This window comes from Lithobates pipiens, unplaced genomic scaffold, assembly GCF_037356315.1.
Source record: "Lithobates pipiens isolate NorthernLeopardFrog02 unplaced genomic scaffold, aLitPip1_a1.2 Scaffold_7, whole genome shotgun sequence".
Taxonomy (NCBI): domain Eukaryota; kingdom Metazoa; phylum Chordata; class Amphibia; order Anura; family Ranidae; genus Lithobates; species Lithobates pipiens.
The window spans coordinates 2,277,600-2,300,033 of NW_027507892.1; the positions used below are offsets into that span (position 1 = coordinate 2,277,600).

Sequence of the window (22,434 nt, forward strand, 5' to 3'; positions counted from 1 at the left end):
CACTATTCCTCCTACTGACACCAACAATTGAGCACTATGCCTTCAATTGATACCAAAGATGGGGCTCTACTTCTTCCATTGACACCAAAGATAGGGCACTATACTTTCCATCGACACCAATGATGGGGCACTATTCCTCCCACTGCCACCCATAATGAGGCACTATTCCTCCCACTAACACCAAAGATGGGGCACCATGCCTTCCACTGAAGCCCGCAATGGGGCACTATTCCTCCCACTGACACCAATGATGTGGTGCTATTCCTCCCACTGACGCCTGCAATGAAGCACTCATCCTCCCACTGACACCAATGATGGGGCACTATTCCTCCCACTGACGCCTGCAATGAGGCATTATTCCTCCAACTGACACCAATGATGGGGCACTATTCTTTCCACTGACACCAATGATGGGGCACTATTCTCCCCACTCATACCAATGACAGGCCACTATTCCTTTCACTGACACCAACAATGGGGCACTGTTCCTACCACTAATGCCAATGATGGGGCACTATCCTTTCACCTGCGCCACAGCATTTTCTTACCTGCTTCCAAGAACATGAAATCGATCCAGTAGAACCATGTATTTTTGGTATGGATTCCCATCATTTTGGGACGAGAGAACAAAGTCTACCATTTGCCTAATATCTTGTACTTTGCACATCCATCGGGATATTGGGGGTGGAGAGGGAAATGTCCAATGCAAGTGGACTGAGCTTCTAAGTCTTCTAAGACGGAAATTGTCCGATCGGACCATGTTGTCGGATAATCCGACCGTGTGTGGGCTCCATCGGACATTTTCCATCGGAATGTCCGGCCAACAAAGTTTGAGAGCTGGATATAAAATTTTCCGACAACATGATCCGATTGGACTTTGTCCAATCGTTTGTAGACAATTCCGATCAAAGTGCTTTTTCGGATTGTTTGTAGAGAATTCCGAATTCGGACAAAGCGCCACGCATGCTCAGATCAAATTACGATACTAAAGCTGTTGGCTACTAGCCTGAACGTAGTCCTGTCGTAACAAATGAACGTCATCACGTTATAAAAGATCGGATTTTCTGACAACTTTGTCCGACCGTGTGTATGCAACACCAGTTTCGGACAAAATCCGTCGGAAAAAATCCAACGGATTTTGTTGTTGGCATGTCCGACCGTGTGTACAAGGGCTTAGTGTCGGTTCACACTGAGGCAGCACAACTACACCAGTAGAATTTCCTTTAAGCGATCTTATGGAAATTCTGAATTCTAAGATGCATTATGCCGCTTTCACACGATTGGAATTCTCGTCGGAAAAAGCTCTGATGGTTTTCCCGATGGAATTCCGACGGAATTCGGCTCAAGCTGTATTGCCTACACACGGTCACATCAAATTCCGATCATTTATAACGCTGTGACGTACAACACGTATGATGTGACTAGAAAAAGGAAGTTCAATAGCCAGTAGCCAATAGCTTCTGTCTGCGCGATTTTTGGCGTGTCGGAATTGCCTACACACGATCGGAATTACCGATAGAAAGTTTTTCCGTCGGGAAAATTGAGAACATGCTATCAATTTTTGGCTGGCGCAAATTCGGACAGCTAAATTCCGATGGAGCATACACACGGTCGCATTTTCCGATGAAAAGCTCTCATCTGTCTTTTTCTGGCCAGAATTCCGATCGTGTGTACGTGGCATTAACCACTTGCCGACAGGGCACTTTCACCCCCTTCCTGACCAGGTCAGCTTTCAGCGCTGTCGCCATTTGAATGACAATTGCGCGGTCATGCAACACTGTAGCCAAATTCAATTTTTATATTTTTTTTCACACAAATAGAGCTTACTGTTGGTGGTATTTCTCACTCTGTCAGTGTGAGGAGAGCCGATAAACAGCACTTCCTTGTTTACATGTGAACGGCTTTTTTCATAAGCGATTAGTTGGCCAATTATTGTTTCAATTAATCGGTTAATAACCTTAAAAAGGTGTGGTGTATAATTTTGTTAATATGTAAAGTTGAAAAAAAAGCAATTTATTCTTAAATATCTCTATGCAGTGATATATATATATAGTAGTAGTAGTAACCAACTATATGTTTAGGGAGCAAAATATCTAATCCCCTCTGAGAATAACAGAAGAGGTATACTGTATATACTAGAGGAGATATATACTGTATATACTATCAGAGGAGATATACTGTATATACTATTAGAGGAGCTATATACTGTTAGAAGAGATATACTGTGTATACTATTAGAGGAGATATATACTGTATATAATGAGGAGATATACTGTATATACTATTAAAGGAGATATATACTATATATAATATTAGAAGCGATATATACTGTATATACTTTTAGAGGGGAGATATACTGTATAAACTATTAGAGGATATATATACCGTATATACTATTAGAGGAGATATACACTGTATATAATATTAGAGCAGATATATACTGTATATACTATTAGAGGAGAGATAGTATATACAGTATATATTCTCTAATAGTATATAAAAGGGTAAATCTCATTCAACTCAGATCAATTTTTTTTATTTAAAAAAACAATGTCTTCCTTCAAAAAAAATGTAATTTTAAGAACGTTCGTTAGATTTTCTAATCGTTAGTGGGGTCAAATCGACGTTCATTTTCAACCACCGTGACGGGAAATTTTGGAATAATAGAAAACTTCTTGGTCAAAGGAATTTTCAGACAGTGTATGTGTTTTTTGTTCAGAAATTACATTCATTTGAAAAACAGAATGTGAAAAGCAAGCGGAAATTTCAAACATTCTTTCATTCAGCGAATGTACGAAGATTTTTTGTCTGAATATTCTCGTCTGAAAATCGATCCGTGTGGCCAGCATAAGGCCTATGCAGTTTGCTTTTGATCCATTTCTGCAGTGCTTTTTTTGCTGTGCGTTTTGATTTTTGCGCACGTGATTTTGCTGCAGTTTGTGTTTTTGCATTTTTTTTTGGCCAATTTGTTGTTGGAGAGATTAAAAAACACATCACATGCTTTTCTGCAGCTTCTCCATTGAAGTATATTGAACCAAAAAAAGCACTGTTTTGCGTAAAAAAAAAAAAAAAAAAGTCCCTGACCCTTTCCAAATACGCAGTGGCTGAAAAAAGCACAGATGTGAACGTGTCCCATAGGAAACCATGTAAATGAACTGTAGTGCGTTTCTGCAAAAAGCACATAGATGTGAACCAGGCCTAAGACGTTTGGTAACATAATGGAGTTAAAAAAAAATTAAATTAGCTCTTTATAGTACAAAAAAAAGAAGATAATGTAAGGGGTTAATTATTTTACTTTAGAACTGTGAAAGTGATATTTACAGTGCGATTATTTGCTCTCTTGTACTATAAAGGGCTCATTTTAGTTTTTTTAACCCCATTATGGTGCTGCCCGATTAATCTATTGTGAAAATAGTAATTGATTAATTTCATAATCGTTTAGTTGTCAATTAATCAATTCGTTGTTTCAGCCCTAATCAGCTTGCGCTCTGCTTCTGGGGCACCGTCATATGACGCCGTTCCAAAACGAGAGTGCACCCACAGGGCCGTCTTTAAGGCAGTTCAAAAGGGGCAGCTGCCCTGGGCCGTGCATTGTTGTGGGGCCCAAAGAAGCAGCATCATACTTGCCAACCATCCTGGTTTAAAGTCCCTTGAAGTTTTAGTCCTGCGCTGTGTCCTGATATCTCAGTGTGAAGTGTTGCTACTAATGCTGCCCAGCTCTGCCCTATTGTTCTGTACAGATGACTCACCTGCAGACCCTGTGTTTACATGTAAATAAACGGCATTCATATGTAAATAGCAGCATCCGGCAGCATTGATATGTAAATAAAGGTGGCATTCTTATGTATATCATGCCCCCATGAGGCCATCACCTATACTGAATGCTGCCCACTGGGAAGGGACATGCTTTAAAGTCCTGCCTGCAACTGTGGTCATTAAGCCTACCGTCAGCCTGTTCTGCAAAGGTAAGCAAATTGGTGGTGGGGGGGAGGGTAGTGTGGGGTGTGCAGAGGTAGGCAGAGAAGGAATTACAGTTTGGGGTGCACAGGTGAGCAAGGAGGGGATTTATAGAGGTAAGGAAGGTGGGTGCAAAGATGAACAGAGGAGGCGGGGAGAGAGTTGGAGTGGAGAGGATGAGGGAGGTTTGGGGGTGCAGAGGCACTGCTGTGTATCTGCTAAAGGGCAGCACATTTCTGTGGTGTCAGGAAAGTGATTTTGCATGTGTTCCCAACACACACATGTGAACGCAGGCTACATGTTTCAATTACATTGGTGGTCAGTGTAAATCTTCTTATTACATTGGGGCTTGGTGTAGAATCCTTTCATTCACACTAATGGCCAGTGTAAATGCCCCCCTTACATTAGTGGTCAGTGTAAATCCCTCCTTACGTTGGTTACTGTGAATGCTTCTATTACATTAGTGGTCAGTGTAAATCCCTCCTTACATTTGTGGTTACTGTGAATGTTTCTATTCCATTAGTGGTCAGTGTAAACCGCTATTACATTGGTGGCCAGTGTTGAAACTCCTCTTTATATTTTTAAACAGTAAAAAAAAAAAAATCAGCATTGCCATTGGTCACACCCTCCCCTCCCCCCAGCACTGCCACTGATCCCCCGGAGTTCTAGGATCCCTTGGAGCTTTCTGTTTATTGATGGGTCCCCTCACCACCCCCGTCCATGGTGTGCAGGCAGTGGGGAGATGGTGTGCTGTAACCTCTAGCAACCAATCAGTGAGCAGTATTACTGTACAGTAATCTCTAGAAACCAATCAACAAGCAGAAATCATGTGTTGTAACCTCTAGCAACTAATCAGTGAGCCATGTGTGTGCTGTAACCTCTAGCAACCAGTCAGTAAGCGGTAATGATGCACTGTAACCTCTGGCAACCAATCGCAATAGCTCCCTGATCTGATATAGTAAACTGATTTTGAGTCCAGTTGCTATTTATTGTATGTCTCAGAGCAGGTGGAGAGTGAAATTGCCCCACCCCGCCCGGCGTCATTTCACTATACGGCGGGCGGGAAGTGGTTAAACGGGTTCTTTGGTGCTAAATCGTGTGATTTACAATTTGTACATTTTGTTCTCGAATGAAAACCTCGTTCAGTTAGAATTTGTTTTGAGAAGAAAATTTTCTGTCCTGTCCGTTTTTTTTAATTATGCCATCACTACAGTTGAAAGTGGATGTCGATTTGACCCCACTGACCATCAGAAAATCGAACAAACGTTCCAAAAATGAAGCTTTTCTTGCAGAATTCTGCTGGTGTGTGACCTGGCATAGAAGACATATTAATATATCCTTTATTACAGAGGAGCTCCGGTCAGTTTAAAAAATAAATAATGTAGCTGCTGACTTATAATACAGAGATACTTACCAGTCCGGGTATCCAGCACTGTCCTTTCCCGGACCGGTTCTTCACTGTTCTTCAGATCTCTGGCGCCACCATCCTGCATGTGGGAAGCTGGCTGGGACTTGATGTTAGGTCCGTTTCACATCACAAAAACGCACTCGAGATCCGTTCCGAAGTCTGCATGTGCGTTTTTTTAGCGCATTCCGTTGCGTGTTTGATGCATTCCAGATACTTTTTTTCTTCTTTTTTTTTCCTGTTTTTTTATTTTATTTATTTATTTATTTTCACTGTACTGGAGTCCGGGGCAATTTTCATGCGTTCCAGTGCGTTTTTGATTTTATCGTGTTCCAGAACAGTCTAGTGCAGGACAAATGCAGCATGTTCTACTTTTATTTTTTATTTTTATTTTTTTCTTTAACACATGAACTGACCTTACTGGTGTTAACTGAATGAAAGAATGAAATACTTGTATAGCGCACAATGCGAACTGAATCGCATCTGAAACCATGCCATTGAAACCATATAACCTACTTTCAATGCATTTTTGATGCAGAAAAAAAACGCACTGGACTGCATGTGGTGTGAACTAACCCAAAATAAGGATGTGTGTTTTTGGTGTGTTTTAGGTGTGCGTTTTTGGTGCGTTTTACCACGTTCCAGTACAGTTCAGTGCAGAAAATAAATGCAGCATGTTCTTTTTTTTTTTTTTGTCTAGAATTGGAGTGCACTGGTGTGAACTATGCCATTGAAAACCATATAACCTAATTTCCATGCATTTTTGATGCAGAAAAAAAAAAGCGCACTGGACCGCATGTGGTGTGAACTGGCCCTTAATCATCATTCAGGAAAAAAAGATGGTTCACACCACAAAAACGCACTCCAGATCCATTCCAGATGCATTTCTGCATGCAAATTTTATCGCATTTTTGCACACTTTTTAATGCGTTTTCTGATTATTTTCTCACTATACTAGGGTCCGATGCATTTTTGATGCTTTTTACTGCATTCCACTACAGTCCAGTGCAGGAAAAAAGCAGCATGTTCTACTTTCTTTTTTTTTCTGGAACTGGAACGCACTGGAACTGACGGCACTGGTGTGAACTATGCCATCGAAAACCATATAACCTACTGTCCTTGTGTTTTTGATGCAGAAAAATGTGTTTAGGTGCGTTTTTGATGCGTTTTCCCACATCCCAGTACAGTGCAAAAAAAAAATGCAGCATGCTCTACTTTTTTTTTTTTCTGGAACGTGCTGGAATTGACCGCACTGGTGTGAACCATGCCGTTGAAAACCATATAACCTACTATCAATGCGTTTTGGTTTAATGCAGAAAAAAATGCATTGCACTGCATGTGGTGTATACTGGCCCTTAATCATTATTGATGAAAAAAAAATATTTAGTGCCTGTTTGCACCACAAAAATGCGCTCCAGATCCGGTCCGGATGCTTCTCCCCATGCGCTTTTTTAATGCATCTCTGATGCATTTTTGAGGTGTTTCCAGATGCATTCCAGGTGCTTTTTTTTCCTCACTATACTAGGGTCCAGTGCATTTTTGATGCATTTCAGTGTGTTTTTAATGCGTTTTACTGTGTTCCAGTGCAGAAAAAATGCAGCATGCCCTACTTTTTTATTTTTTTCTGGGTCTGACCGCACTGGTGTGTACTAAGCCATTAAAAACCATATAACTTACTATCCATGTGTTTTTGTTTGTTTCAAATTTCTTTTTATTTATTTTCCATAAAGCAAAAAATACTTACAAAACCCATTACACATCATCTAATAACACAAACTATCCATGTGTTTTTGATACAGAAAAAAAAAAAAAACGCACTGGACTGCATGGGGTGTGAACCTGACCCTTGATCATTATTCAGGAAAAAAATATTAAGGGCTAGTTCCCGCCAGATGCGGTCCAGTGCGTTTCTAATCTGCATCCAAAGCACATGCACAGTGTTTTCCATGTATTCCAGTGGCCCTAGTTCACACCAGTGCAGTCAACAAAAGTAGAGCCTGCAGCAAAACTCATGTAACATGTAAATGCACCAAAAACACTGGAATGCACATTGTCTTGAAATAAAAAAAAAAGGGGGGGGGGGGGGGAAGAACGCACCAAAATGCATCAAAAACACACCTGCAATGCGAAAATTGCGATGTGCACCATCCAAAATTCACTGGCCATCTTTTCCCATTTTAGAAAATCGCCCCACAAGGTCTAAAAAGTGCTGTGCTTGCAATGGAGAAATACTGCCATCTCCTGGTATGTCTGAGTAATGGCAATATTACTGTGTCCAAGTCAAACACCGGAGGCTGCTGCTGGATAAAAGCTCTTCAAGCCTCTTTGTCTGGATTGTGAAGTACCTGCAGTTGGCATGTTTGCCGCTTCCTTCACAGTCTTGGTGCTTCCAGGTTACATAAAGTCCCATTGTTACTGGGAACATGTGCGGGTCAGCTATGAGGCTGCTGATGATGTGGTTTGCTGGAGTTGAAGCCCTATAGGCTCAGTACAGACCCCCCTCCCCAAATTCCATAACCAGCACTTTGGGTCTGGTATGAGTTTAACCCTTTAAATACAGGGCACTTTCACCCCTTCCTGACCAGGCCAGCTTTCAGCGCCGTCACACTTTGAATGACAATTGTGCGGTCGTGCTACACTGTATCCAAATGGCATTTTTCAAATTTTCTTCACACAAATAGAACTTTCTTTTGGTGATATTTAATCGCTGCTGGGGTATTTATTTTTTAGTAAAAAAAAGACAGAAAATTCAAAAACAACGTTTTTCTTAGTTTCTGTCAGTAAATTTTGTAAAGAAGTAATTTTTCTCCTTCACTGATGGGCCCTGATAAGGCTGCACTGATGAGCTGCACTGATGGGCGGCACCGATGGGCGGCACTGATGAGGTGGAACTGATAGTGACCAATGGGGAGGCACTGATGGAGAGCACTGGTGGGCACAGGGTGGCACTGAAAGCCAGCACTGGCTGGCATCACTAATGGGCACTGATTGCTGGCACTTCCGTCGCTTTATTGTAATCGGGGGGGATTGGTGATCAGTGCCCTGATTACATCTCTTGATGTCCCCTGCGAGGAGATGCTGCTGCTCGGCTCTCCTTACCACACACTCTGTCAGGGTGAGGCAAGGAGAGCCAATTACCGGCATATCCGTGTTTAAATGTGACCGGCTGTGATTGGACACAGCCGATCACATGGATAAAAAGTGCGTTTGAGATCAGAATCACGCAGTGTCCTAGCAACATGGATCGAGAGCGGAAGTTCGGGTGCGCCGTTATGACGTCCATCCAAAACAAGAGCCGCACCGTCCCTTTGTCATATGACGGTGAGCGGACAGGAAGTGGTTAAAGGGGGAATCCGATAAAAAAAACAAGAAAAAAAAGAATTATCTCTTATCCAAGCAGCATGCAGGTTGGCAAGCCAGGAAAGAAGAGGGTATCAGCGACCCCCCTCCCTCCACTCCTCCTAAACCATACCCGGTCACTTGCCCTTGACCGGGTGGTGGGGGGAGTAACCCTCTGGCAATGTACCTTGTTCCAATGATGATGAGAAGGGTCTAGACGTGTGCAATTCGTTTCAGTCTGAATATAATTTTGGACAAATTTTGGATTATTCTGATGCATCTGAATTTCCTAATGAAATAGTAAAGCATTTCCTTGAAATTCATTTCATTTTGTTTTGTATGTTAATTTTCTAACGAATTCCATTTTTTCTGAACTATTCGAATTTGGATCGGTCGAAAAATGATCGACCGATTCGAATTGTGTGTGAAGAATAGCTGGTTGTTAAAGTGGATGTAAACCCACTCATCCTTTCTAAACTACTGCGATATTGGATATCTAGAAGGATATACACGCCTACTGCATGTATACTTATCTGTCAAATGTCTCCCCTCTATCTGCTGTGAGACCCGAAAAACTGCAGATTCTGTGGGTGGGTCTGTTTTCCAGGGCTCAGAGGGTGGAGTCGTGATGTCGTAGACTCCCCGCCCACCTCTACACTCCCCTTATCAACATGCGTTTTCTCCTGTGTATTTCTTACACTGAACTTCTGCTATTATCACTAACATCCAGTCAAAACCCAGAAAAGTCCCCACATGACTCCAGCATTCCCAATCATGCTGAGGTGTGGAACAGCCAATCCTTGTAGAGCAGCAGAATAATGGAGTGGGAGGGAATTAAAAAAATAATGCATGTCTCTTGGGCTAGTGCACGGGGCGTGGCTACTGTCTAAAACTATCCCCTATTTCGTAAATGCTATAACTTTTGCGCAAGCCAATCAATAATCGCTGATTGCGTTTTTTTTTTTTTTTTTTTTACCAAAAATATGTAGAAGAATACGTATCGGCCTAAACTGAGGGAAAAATAGTTTTTTTTATATATTTGGGGGATATTTATTATAGCAAAAAGTAAAAAAAAAATGAATTTTTTTCAAAATTGACGCATTTTTTTTGTTTATAGCGCAAAAAATAAAAACTGCAGGGGGGATCAAATATCACCAAAAGAAAGCTCTATTTGTGGGTGAAAAAAGGACGTCAATTTTGTTTGGGAGTCACGTTGCACGACCGCCCAATTGTCAGTTAAAGCGACGCAGTGCTGAATCGCAAATAGAGCTCCGGTCAGGAAGGGGGTAAATTCTTCCGGGGCTGAAGTGGTTAATTTTTTTTTGACCGTTGTGAATAATTTCAACAATAAGATCTTGAAGTGGAAAAGTAATCTTTAATAACATTAAATTACAAAATGGTTTGTCTGGCATTTATATTTATTATGTTCCGCCATAGATACTCTCTGGATAAGAGTCTGAATCGGATGCAGTTAATGCAGTAGAAAGAAAGTATTCACTGGTAGAACTACTGCCATAGCAGGCCACGTGGCTGCTATGGGCCCCGTGGCTGCTATGGGCCCCGAGGTGGGAAGGGACCCTGTCAGAAGGCCCCATGGTTGAGAAGCGTTGGGAAGAGCTCCTGTTTTGCCAGCTAGCAGTCACACTGGGTTCCCTGACCCCATCCAGACTTTCGTCAGCATAGAACTCACACAGGGTTCCACAGCTCTCCTGATCGCCAGTGTTATTTATGCACAAAAAGAAAACAGAGAAAGATTTCCACTATATTGTCAAAAGAATTGGGACGCCTGCCTTTACACACACACACATTAATTTGAATGGCATCCCAGTCATGGTCCGTAGGGTTCAATATTGAGTTGGCCCACCCTTTGCGGCTTTAACAGCTTCAACTCTTCTGGGACGGCCGTCCACAAGGTTTAGAAGTGTGTCTATGGGAATGTTTGACCATTCTTCCAGAAGCGCATTTGTGAGGTCATGCACTGATGTGGGACGAGAAGGCCTGGATCACAGTCTCCGCTCTAATTCATGCCAAATTTGTTCTGTCAGGTTGAGGTCAAGACCCTGTACATGCCAATCAAGTACTTCCACCCCAAACTCGTTCATCCATGTCACCCATTTCAAAAAAGTTATAAATTGATTTGCATTTTAATGAGTGAAATAAGTATTTGACCCCTTCGCAAAACATGACTTAGTGGCAAAACTCTTGTTGGCAATCAGAGGTCAGAGGTTTCTTGTAGTTGGCCACCAGATTTGCAAATATCTCAGGAGGGATTTTGTCCCACTCCTCTTTGCAGATCTTCTTCAGGTCATTAAGGCTTTGAGGCTGTTTGGTAACTCGAAGCTTCAGCTCCGTCCACATATTTTCTATGGGATTAAGGTCAGGAGACTGGTTAGGCCACTCCAGGACATTAATGTGCTTCTTCTTGAGCCACTCCTTTGTTGCCTTGGCTGTGTGTTTTGGGTCATTGTCATACTGGAATACCCATCCATGACCCATACACAATGCCCTGGCTGAGGGAAGGAGGTTCTCACCTAAGATTTGTTGATACATGGCCCCGTCCATCGCCTTTTTCATTCTGTGAAGTTGTCCTGTCCCCTTAGCAGAAAAACGCCCCCAAAGCATGATGTTTCCACCTCCATGTTTGATGGTGGGGATGTGTTATTGAGGTCATAAGTTCTCTGAATCATTCAGATGTTCATTAGCAAACTTCAGACAGACCTGTCCATGTGTTTTCTTGAGTAGGGGGACCTTGCAAGCGCTGCAGAATTTCAGTCCTTCGCGGTGTAGTGTGTTACCAATTATTTTCTTGGTGACTATGGTCCCAACTGCTTTGAGATCATTGAAAAGATTCTCCCGTGTAGTTCTGGGCTGATTCCTCACCGTTCTCATGATCATTGGCAAGATTCTCCCATGTAGTTCTTTGCTGATTCTTCACCGTTTCATGATCAGTGAAACTCCATGAGGTGAGATCTTGCATGGAGACCAAAACCGAGGGAGATTGGCCATTGTTTTATGTTTCTTCCATTCACGAATAATCGCACCAACTGTTGTCACCCTCTCACCAAGCTTTTTGGTGATGGTCTTGTAGCCCATTCTAGCCTTATGTAGGTCTACAATCTTGTCCCTCAAATCCCTGGACAGCTCTCTGGTCTTGGCCATGGTGGAGAGATTGGAATCTGATTGCTTCTGTGGACAGGTGTCTTTTTTTTTTTTTGTATACAGATAACAAGCTGAGATTAGGAGCACTCTCCTGAAGTCAGTTCTCCTGATCTCAAACTCATTACATGTATAGAAGACACCCGGGAGGCAGAAATCTTGCTGATTGATAGGGGATCAAATACTAATTTCACTCAATAAAATGCAAATCAATTTATAATTTTTTTTTTTTTAATTCGTTTTTGTGGAGATTTGTGTTTGCCTCTCGCTGTTAAAATAAACCTACCATTAAAATTATAGACTGATCATTTCTTTGTCAGTGGGCAAACGTCAGTGGCGGCCCATCCATAGGGGCCGCACGTGGGCACTCCCCCAGACGGTCACAAAAAAAAGGTAAAAAGGTCCTTTAAGTGCACTGTGTTCGGGCGCCAGACACAGTGCACTATGGGAAGCGTGACATCTATGCAGTCATGAGATTGCAGACGAGACGCTCCATTTGTGGGGTTTTGACCTGCCTTGTGGCGCAATCCATTGCGCCGGAATACTTCCTCCCTCTGCCCTGTTTCCCTGTGCCAGTGATAAATCGGAAGTGACGTCAGCAGCTCCATGGAACGCACGGCCTGAGCGGAGCTATTTCAGAATTGGTAAGCAATGTATCTGCAGTATATCCACCTCAACCCTCACACACTTGAAAAGACCAGTATAGTCCTGATGTCACAAAGACATATCATGAAGTTTAATTGCTGACCGTGCAGTGCGAGGCCGTGGGTTGCCTCTCATCAGGCTGCACTGATAACAAAATGCTGCATGCAGTACTTTTTCTCGGTGTACTGTGCCTGCACAACACCACAACATAATTACATAGTCAGCTTGAAAAAAGATACCATCCATCTAGTTCAAACAGAAAAAAGAAAAAAAAGAAAAAAAAAAAAAAATATATATATATATATATATATATATATCTATATATATCTCACACAATGCCATATACCCAATCCTATACCCACAGTTGATCCAGAGGAAGGCAAAAAAAACTGAAAAGCATGATCTAGTTTGCTACAGCATGGGAAAAAATCCTTCCTGATCCCAGAGAGGCAATCCGATTTTCCCTGGATCAACTTTACCTATAAATATCAACACCCAGTTATATTTTTGTACATTTAGGAAATAATCCAGGCCTTTCTTAAAGCAATCTACTGAGCTGGCCAGAACCACCTAGGGGAGTCTATTCCACATTTTCACAGCTCTTGTTGTGAAAAAACCTTTCCATATTCTCTGCTCTTTCTCCAGTTCCCCGATATCCTTTTTGAGAACTGAAGCCCAAAACTGAACTGAATATTCCAGATGAGGTCTTACTAATGATTTGTACAGGGGGGCAAAATGATATCTCTCTCTCTGGAGTCCATACCTCTCCTAATACAAGAAAGGACTTTGCTCGCTTTGGAAACCACAGCTTGGCATTATTGAGCTTATGAGCTACCAAAACCCCCAGATCTTTCTCCACCATGGATTCCCCCAGATCTTTCTCCACCGTGGATTCCCCCAGATCCTTCTCCACCGTGGATTCCCCCAGATCCTTCTCCACCGTGGATTCCCCCAGATCCTTCTCCACCGTGGATTCCCCCAGATCCTTCTCCACCGTGGATTCCCCCAGATCCTTCTCCACCGTGGATTCCCCCAGATCCTTCTCCACCGTGGATTCCCCCAGATCCTTCTCCACCGTGGATTCCCCCAGATCCTTCTCCACCGTGGATTCCCCCAGATCCTTCTCCACCGTGGATTCCCCCAGATCCTTCTCCACCGTGGATTCCCCCAGATCCTTCTCCACCGTGGATTCCCCCAGATCCTTCTCCACCGTGGATTCCCCCAGATCCTTCTCCACCGTGGATTCCCCCAGATCCTTCTCCACCGTGGATTCCCCCAGATCCTTCTCCACCGTGGATTCCCCCAGATCCTTCTCCACCGTGGATTCCCCCAGATCCTTCTCCACCGTGGATTCCCCCAGATCCTTCTCCACCGTGGATTCCCCCAGATCCTTCTCCACCGTGGATTCCCCCAGATCCTTCTCCACCGTGGATTCCCCCAGATCCTTCTCCACCGTGGATTCCCCCAGATCCTTCTCCACCGTGGATTCCCCCAGATCCTTCTCCACCGTGGATTCCCCCAGATCCTTCTCCACCGTGGATTCCCCCAGATCCTTCTCCACCGTGGATTCCCCCAGATCCTTCTCCACCTTGGATTCCCCCAGATCCTTCTCCACCATGGATTCCCCCAGATCCTTCTCCACCATGGATTCCCCCAGATCCTTCTCCACCATGGATTCCCCCAGATCCTTCTCCACCATGGATTCCCCCAGATCCTTCTCCACCATGGATTCCCCCAGATCCTTCTCCACCATGGATTCCCCCAGATCCTTCTCCACCATGGATTCCCCCAGATCCTTCTCCACCATGGATTCCCCCAACACAGTGGTGTGAACTGGGCACGTAGGATGCAAGGCACTTTGCCTTGTCCATGTGGTGGGACTGCACTGCAATATCCACCCAACAAAGTCCTGCTGCACCTGGGGGTGAATCGGTCCTTATTCCTCCTTCATCTGCCATGGCAATTGGGGTCTTGTATTCAGTTGGAGGCCCGTGAACATTTCTGCCCTGTGAATTCCACTTAGCCCTGGTAGTATTGATACCTTGTATAGTCCCTCTTGCATTCATTACTTGATGAGCATAAAGGGGAATTGGGGACAGCAGTATTACAGATCAGACTTCTGTCCCTGAACACAAATAGGTTGTACAATATATAGACAAAGGTTCTTGTTTTCTAGAACGGTGCTCAGTGCCCGGGCGGAATATGTTGAGTCTCCTAAATTGTGAAATTTTACTTCGAAGTATACACAATAATGTAATTGTATTGCTGCCATGTAGAATATATCCGGACTAATTAGTAATACAACCATGTGACATGTTTATTTCATGAATGTAAATTTTTATAGGGTAGTACTGGCAAACCGAACTGGGAACGTTAAGAATTGCGGCTGATCTGATGTTAATCAGCAGAGCAGGGAATTCTCCCTGTTAGTGCTGGCAGTCCAGACAGTAAGACTACCGGGCTGGAAAATGTGCAGGGAGCCTCTCTCAGCAATTACACTAGAATGTTAGTGTTGGACTGCAAGGTTGGACTGGTGCAGCTGTATTATCCTAAAGCATTCCCTGCTGTTCTGGAGGGACTGGGTGTGGTGGGACCTGCTACCCAAACCCACATTCACCTGATTTTCTGTCTGTGTAGAGGCCTGTGTTTAACCCCTCAGACCAGGGGGTCTCACAACCTGTTCAGTGCGAGAGCTGCAGAGTATCACTTATCAAATGTTTGTGGGCTGAAAAAATCAGTAATTTATAAATCCATGCATAAAATGTAATCAAATTTTATATTTTTTACTTGGATCTTTCTTTGTAATCGGCTTAGTATGATTCTGAACATAAGAGTAAGAACTTTAGTAAAACAAAGTGAAGACATTTGAAATAAACGTGAGCCTTTAAAAAAGCTCAAAAAAAAAATTCAGTCGCCCCATACATTTGTGTCCCCATCAGAGTCTCCCTGTACATTTTGTGTCCCCATCAGAGTCCCCCTGTCCATTCATGTATCCCATCAGGGTTTCCCTGCCCATTTGTGTTCCCATCAGAGTGTCCCTGTCCATTTGTGTCCCCATCCGAGTGTCCCTGTCCATTTGTGTTCCCATCCGAGTCTTCCTGTGCATTTGTGTCCCCATCAGCATAACCTTGTCCATTTGTGTCCCCATCTGACTGTTCCTGACCATTTTTGTCCCCATCAGAGTTTCTCTGTGTACGCTGATGGGGACACAAATACACAGAGGAACTCTGGTGGGGACCATAAGAGTTTTCCTGTGTATTTGTATCCACATCAGAGTTTCCCTGCAGATATTTGTCCCTATCAGGGGTTCTCTGTGAACTTGTGTCCACATCAAAGGCTCCCTGTCCATTTTGTGTCCCCATCAGAGTCCCCCTGTCCATTTTGTGCCCCCATCAGAGTCCCCCTGTCCATTCTGTTCCCCCATCTGAGTCCCCCTGTCCATTCTGTGCCCCCATCAGGGTCCCCCTGTCCATTCTGTGCCCCCATCAGGGTCCCCCTGTCCATTCTGTGCCCCCATCAGGGTCCCCCTGTCCATTCTGTGCCCCCATCAGGGTCCCCCTGTCCATTTTGTGTCACCATCAGGGTCCCCCTGTCCATTCTGTGCCCCCATCAGAGTCCCCCTGTCCATTCTGTGCCCCCATCAGAGTCCCCCTGTCCATTCTGTGCCCCCATCAGAGTCCCCCTGTCCATTCTGTGCTTCATCAGAGTCTCCCTGTACATTTGTGCCCCCATCTGGGGTTCTCTCTCCATTTGTGTCCCCATCAGTGTCTCCCTATGCATTTGTGTCCCCATTAGCACCTCCTTGTCCATATGTGTTCCCATCCTAGTCTCCCTCTATATCTGTGCCCCTATCTGAGTGTCCTTGTCCATTTGTGTTCCCATCAGAGGTTCTCTCTCAATTTGTGTCCCCACAGCACATTCTCCCTGTCCATTTGTGTGCCCATCAGAGTCTCCCAATCTCCTTGTTTTCCCATCTAAGTGTCCCTCTCCCCATTTGTGTTCCCATCCAAGTGTCCCTCTCCATTTGTGCTCCCATCCAAGTGTCCCTCTCCATTTGTGCTCCCATCCAAGTGTCCCTCTCCATTTGTGCTACTATCCAAGTGTCCCTCTCCATTTGTGCTACTATCCAAGTGTCCCTCTCCATTTGTGCTCCCATCCAAGTGTCCCTCTCCATTTGTGTTCCCATCAGAGTCTTCCTGTCCATTTGTGTCCCCACTTATACAGTCAATATCCTCCACATATATATATATATCACATTGGTGGCAATGTTGGGTAGAGGGGTGTGACTGGGCTGATCTCTTTTAAAGGGGCCATGGGATATCTTAATAAGAATAACACTGTAAGGATACATAAATATATATTCTTAGACCGGCGGTCCTATTTGGTTAGTTATATTCAGAATCCACAGAGGTTACTTATCCATATAGTCAAAATCTACACATATTGGAGAGCTGCGTATAAATACCCAGTCGTTGTCGGTGCTCCCTCCTCTCCCCTGCAGCTGCCACTCTCTGAAACATGAGAGGTGGATCTACGATCTACGGGATCATGTGACTGGAGCAAACTAAAAAAAGGTAAGTGCGAAGACCTTTTTTTTTTTTTCGCAGGATAGGTAGGAGGAGGGAACGTTTTCAGGAATAGTTAGTGCTAGGCTTCTACTTTAATCTATGTATTCACCAGTTTGCTTGGAGTTCAGCTTTAAACATCCACAAGTTTAGGTCACACCCTTTTTCCGGCATTCCATCCAGGACATGCTGGGCTTGTAAAATGCCTTGCCTTGTTATAATCCCTTTTACGTCATAAAACTTTCTATGGTGTTGCAGAGCTCAGGAGTGGCACCAAGTCAGCGCCAAGGTTTCACTGCAAGTGCAGGCGCTGGTAGGGTAAAGGAAAACCGAATCTACAAGAGATCCCATGGTCATCCTACAAACTTTAAACCGTTCTGTGCCTGACTCTGTGCTTTTCCTCCAGAATCCCAAAGGGTAGCCATGTGTTGTGCCTAGCACTACAAAAATGGTGGGACATCTGGAAAGATTCACGGGTCTCCTTTGACAGGCAAATGGATTCGGTGACACTTTATGGAAAGAAGGGGTGGAAGGAAAGTTCTGAAAGAGCTGCGATGTTCTGTTGTGAGCTGTGAGGTCCTATCACCTGCTTTCATTTAGGCGTGCTAATTTTATTATACTACATTGTGTTATTTCTGTGGTCAGAAACAGGGACTGGGCAAGGGGGGGGGCAGGGGGGGAAGCTGCCCTGGGCACTGAGGTATCATGTGAGATGGGGGGGGGCATCACAAGGAGATTAGGGGGAGGGGATTTGTGTGTCGGAGGGAGGAAGTGGGGGTGCTAGGAATGGTGATTTGGGGGAATTTGTGTTGGGAGGGGGATGAGGGAAGAGGATTTTTCTAGGGGGGGTATATGTGCTGGGGGATTTGAAGAGAGAGAATTTGAGTTGCAAGGGGGGGATAAAGATTTGCGCTGAGAGAGGGGATTTTAGCAGGGTGGAGGATTTGTCCTGGGAGAAGGGGGAGCACAGAATAGTGCTAAAAAAAAATTTTTTTTGGGGGGGGGGGGGGGGGCGGGGTTGCTAACACATAATGCTCATACATCTTGGGGGAGGAGGGGGGGTGCAGTTTGGCATGTTTGCCCTGGGCTGTAGATGGCCTGTGTCAGCACTGGTCAGGAATACTGGACAACCAAAATCCAAATTTTGACTGCTATAGGGTTGTGTGTTTAAGTCAAACCCTTTCAGAACTGTCTGGTCTGCTGGTATTGTCTAAGACTGTGGTCTGCAAACTGCGGTCCAGGGGGGCAGATGTGGCCCTTTTATTGCTTTTATCTGTCCCTTGGAGCATTATTCCCTCCACTGTCAGCAAAAGTCTGTCATAGTTTGTGTCACTGACAATGGGGCACAATTTCTCTTACGGACACCCAACGATGGGCCACTATTCCTCCCCCTGACCAGTGATGGGGCACTATTTGATTTCAATGATGGGGCAACATTCTTCCCACTGACACCAATAATGAGGCACTAGTGCTCCCACTGACATTTATGGGGCACTACTACTCTGACTGACACCAGCAATGTGAAGCTGTTCCTCACCCTGACATCAATGATTGGGCACGATTCCTTCTATTGACACCAATGATGGGGCACTATTGCTTCCCCTAATACCAATGATGGGGCATTGTTAACCCTTGACACTTTCTTCTCCCACTGGCTACAGTCCAGCCACCCTAAAGTTTGAAGGACAGTGATCTGGTCCTTTGTTTAGGACGTTTGGAGACTCTTGGTCTAAGGCAACCCTTTTACAATTACGGCACCCTTTTAAAGTAGGCAAAATCTCGTGGTACCTAGGCTTGCCATCTGTCCAGGATTCACCCGGACAGTTCGGGTTTGGAATCATGCGTCCGGATTTCAGACTGACTGAAACCCAGACACATTATTCAGATGGGACTATGGCTTCCAGATACATCTGGATTAGAGGTGCTGACTGCCAAGGGGTGAGAGAGCTCACCATCCGTCTCTGTCTGTGACCGAAGTCTCCCTCCTTCTCTCTCCTCCCTCGGAGTGAGTAAAATAAGGTAATTCAGGGTAGTCAGAGCACCCCTTACATCAGAGTTCCCCTTTACACCAGAGGATGCAGTGTTCCCCGTTACATCAGAGTCCTCTCCGTACATCAGAGTTCTCATTGTTCCCCCTTAAATCAGGGTTCCCAGAGCATCCCTTATGTTAGAGTCCCTAGAGTTCCCCCTTACATCAGAGTCTGCCGAGTCCCCCCCTTAAAGTGAAAGGGAACTCTGTGGATTCAGATGTAAAGGAGAACTCTGTGTACTCTGGTGTAAAGGGGGACTCTTGTTATTAACTTCATATGATTAGAAATTTTATTTAATAGAAAAATATATGTATAGTTTATACTATAAAAAAAAAAATTGCTGTGTGCCCCTAAAGTGTTCGAGTTTGACTTGAAGAAAAGGTGGCAACCCTAGTGGTACCTCAGTCTAAAAAGTAAAAAAATTAACTCATCAGTGGTGAATGTGAACCTGAGATGATGCACACAACCTCCTTGGTGAAATGAACGTCTCATTGGTCCCTCCATCACATCAGAGGCACTCCCTAAACATGAGCGCCTGCCAATCATAATCTGAGTCTTTCCTTCACAGAGCCCCCTTATCACATCAGAGCCTCCCCACCAGGGCTGCCATTAGAAATCATGGAGCCCCCCTTACAGCCTGGCTGACCGTTCCCCCCTCCTCAGTGATTCTACTCTGCTGCACATGGCAGCCTTGCTGTCTAATCTGCCCCACATAGAGGCGAGAGATTACATATCTTATTGCACATGTACAGTATTCCCACTAGTCGAGGCTCCAAGCCATTACATAAAACCGGGACCCATCAGTTCAGCAGCAGTGGCTGGGCATAGAAAGGGCACCACTTACTCATTTTTGAGTCGTCCTCCTTGCTGTGGCTCCCACTAAAAATTCAAGTTTCAGCCTGCCCCAGCTATTTGATATACAGTATCTCACAAAAGTCAGTACACCCCTCACATTTTTGTAAATATTTTCTTCTATCTTTTCATGTGACAACACTGAAGAAATGACACTTTGTTACAATGTAAAGTAGTGAGTGTACAGCTTGTATAACAGTGTAAATTTGCTGTCCCCTCAAAATAACTCAACACAATTCAATTCATGTCTAAACCACTGGCAACAAAAGTGAGTACACCCTTAAGTGAAAATGTCCAAATTGGGCCCAAAGTGTCAATATTTTGTGTGGCCACCATTATTTTCAAGCACTGTCTTAACCCTCTTGGGCATGGAGTTCACCAGAGCTTCACAGGTTGCCACTGCAGTCCTCTTCCACTCCTCCGTGATGACATCACAGAGCTGTTGAGAGACCTTGCGCTCCTCCACCTTCTATTTGAGGATGCCCCACAGATGCTCAATAGGGTTTAGGTCTGGAGATATGCTTTGCCAGTACATCACCTTTACCCTCAGCTTCTTTAGCAAGGCAGTGGTAGTCTTGGAGGTTTGTTTGGGATCGTTATCATGTTGGAATACTGCCCTGCGGTCCAGTCTCTGAAGGGAGGGGATCATGCTCTGCTTCAGTATGTCACAGTACATGTTGGCATTCATGGTTCCCTCAATGAACTGTAGCTCTCCAGTGCCGGCAGCACTCATGCAGCCCCAGACCATGACACTTCCACCACCATGCTTGACTGTAGGCAAGACACACTTGTCTTTTGTACTCCTCACCTGGTTGCCGCCACACACACTTGACACCATCTGAACCAAATAAGTTTAACTTGGTCTCATCAGACCACAGGACATGGTTCCAGTAATCCATGTCCTTAGTCGGCTTTCTTGTGCATCATCTTTAGACGAGGCTTCCTTCTGGGACGACAGCCATGCAGACCAATATGATGCAGTGTGCGGCGTATGGTCTGAGCTCTGACAGGCTGACCTCCCACTCCTTCAACAACTGCCACAATGCTGGCAGCACTCATACGTCTATTTCCCAAAGACAACCTCTGGATATGACGCTGAGCACGTGCACTCAACTTCTTTGGTGGACCATGGCAAGGCCTGTTCTGAGTAGAACCTGTTCTGTTAAATCGCTGTATGGTCTTGGCCACCGTGCTGCAGCTCAGTTTCAGGGTCTTGGCAATCTTCTTATAACCTAGGCCATCTTTATGTAGAGCAGCAATTAAAACAAAAAAAAATTTCAGCTAACTTTTTTTTATTCATTGAAGTGTATTTTTTCCCCAAAACATGTGTTTAACCTCCCTGGCGGTACGATTATTTCAGATTTTAAGTGCTGAAAGCGGTACAATTATTTTGCATGGAAATTTGGCATTTTATATTGCAGTCCTGCAATTCTTAGGAATAACTCACTTAAATCTGTCCAAACCAGAGTCTAGCAGACATCCCGGGTATGAGAAAGTTTGAAAAATGAAATCATAAATTATAATATAATAAATAACTATAAATAATTATACCAAATAATAATATAACAATAATAAAAATTATTCAGTAATGTAATCAAATCAAAAACACTGAAATTTGCTCAGTTGCAGAATTGTCGCTGTCATTACATTTCAGTATTTGATGACGGATCTCCCCACAGATCGCTATCGTTCAATTCTGTGAGTGATTCTAATTTATTATCGCTGTTTTCTAGCTGGTCTAAAACCATTTTTGATGTAAAGGGACAGTTTTGGTTGCTATGGACAATCTCCAGTTTCCAGGCATAAAGAACAGTTTTTATATTCTAAAATTACATGCTGGACACTGGGCAGACCACTAGGGACAAAAGGGATGTGAAATTACATACAGCAATGTAATCTGTAAGATTACATTATACTGTGTGTTTTACTTTTTGAATTTGGCACCTTTCTCCGTCCCTGTGTGTCGCAAAGCTCGCAGGGAACGGAGCCCGGCGATGTGATAGATCGAGCGGTGGACAGTTCGCTCGTACAGCGGGGGGACATCACTGGATCCAGGGGACAAGGTAAGTAACCTCTCCCTGCATTCAGCGATGCGGTCCCGAGTCTGGCTCGGGGGTTACCGCTAATGGTACAAAATTTTTACCCTGAGCCAGACTCGGGAATACCACCAGGGGGGGTTAAAAGACCACCCTAAAATCTGCAGCTCTTAGCGTGCTTGCATCGGCCAGCCTGACATGTTTCATCCGAAAAGGATATCATCAGAGGCCTCAAACCAGCTCAACACTCCGGTTAAAGTGATTGCAAATGATAAAACAACCCAGTCAGTTTAAAATACTTTTTTCCCCCTTCTTTTATCAGTTATCACATTCCCTCTGTTTTCAGCTACATAAGAGCTGGGGGGGGGGGGGGGGGGCAGCAGCAGCACACTGAGCTTCCCAGTGAATGGCAATGCATCGGTGGCATGTCAGGACAAGCCTGATCATTG

The 22,434-nt window shown here is 44.3% G+C and overlaps 1 protein-coding gene across 1 annotated transcript in view; it reads left to right on the top strand.

Moving 5' to 3' along the window:
* The window catches only part of LOC143959299 (A disintegrin and metalloproteinase with thrombospondin motifs 17-like), a 435,585-nt gene that overhangs the window by 396,701 nt on the left and 16,450 nt on the right, over positions 1-22,434 (top strand). The window lies entirely within an intron of this gene.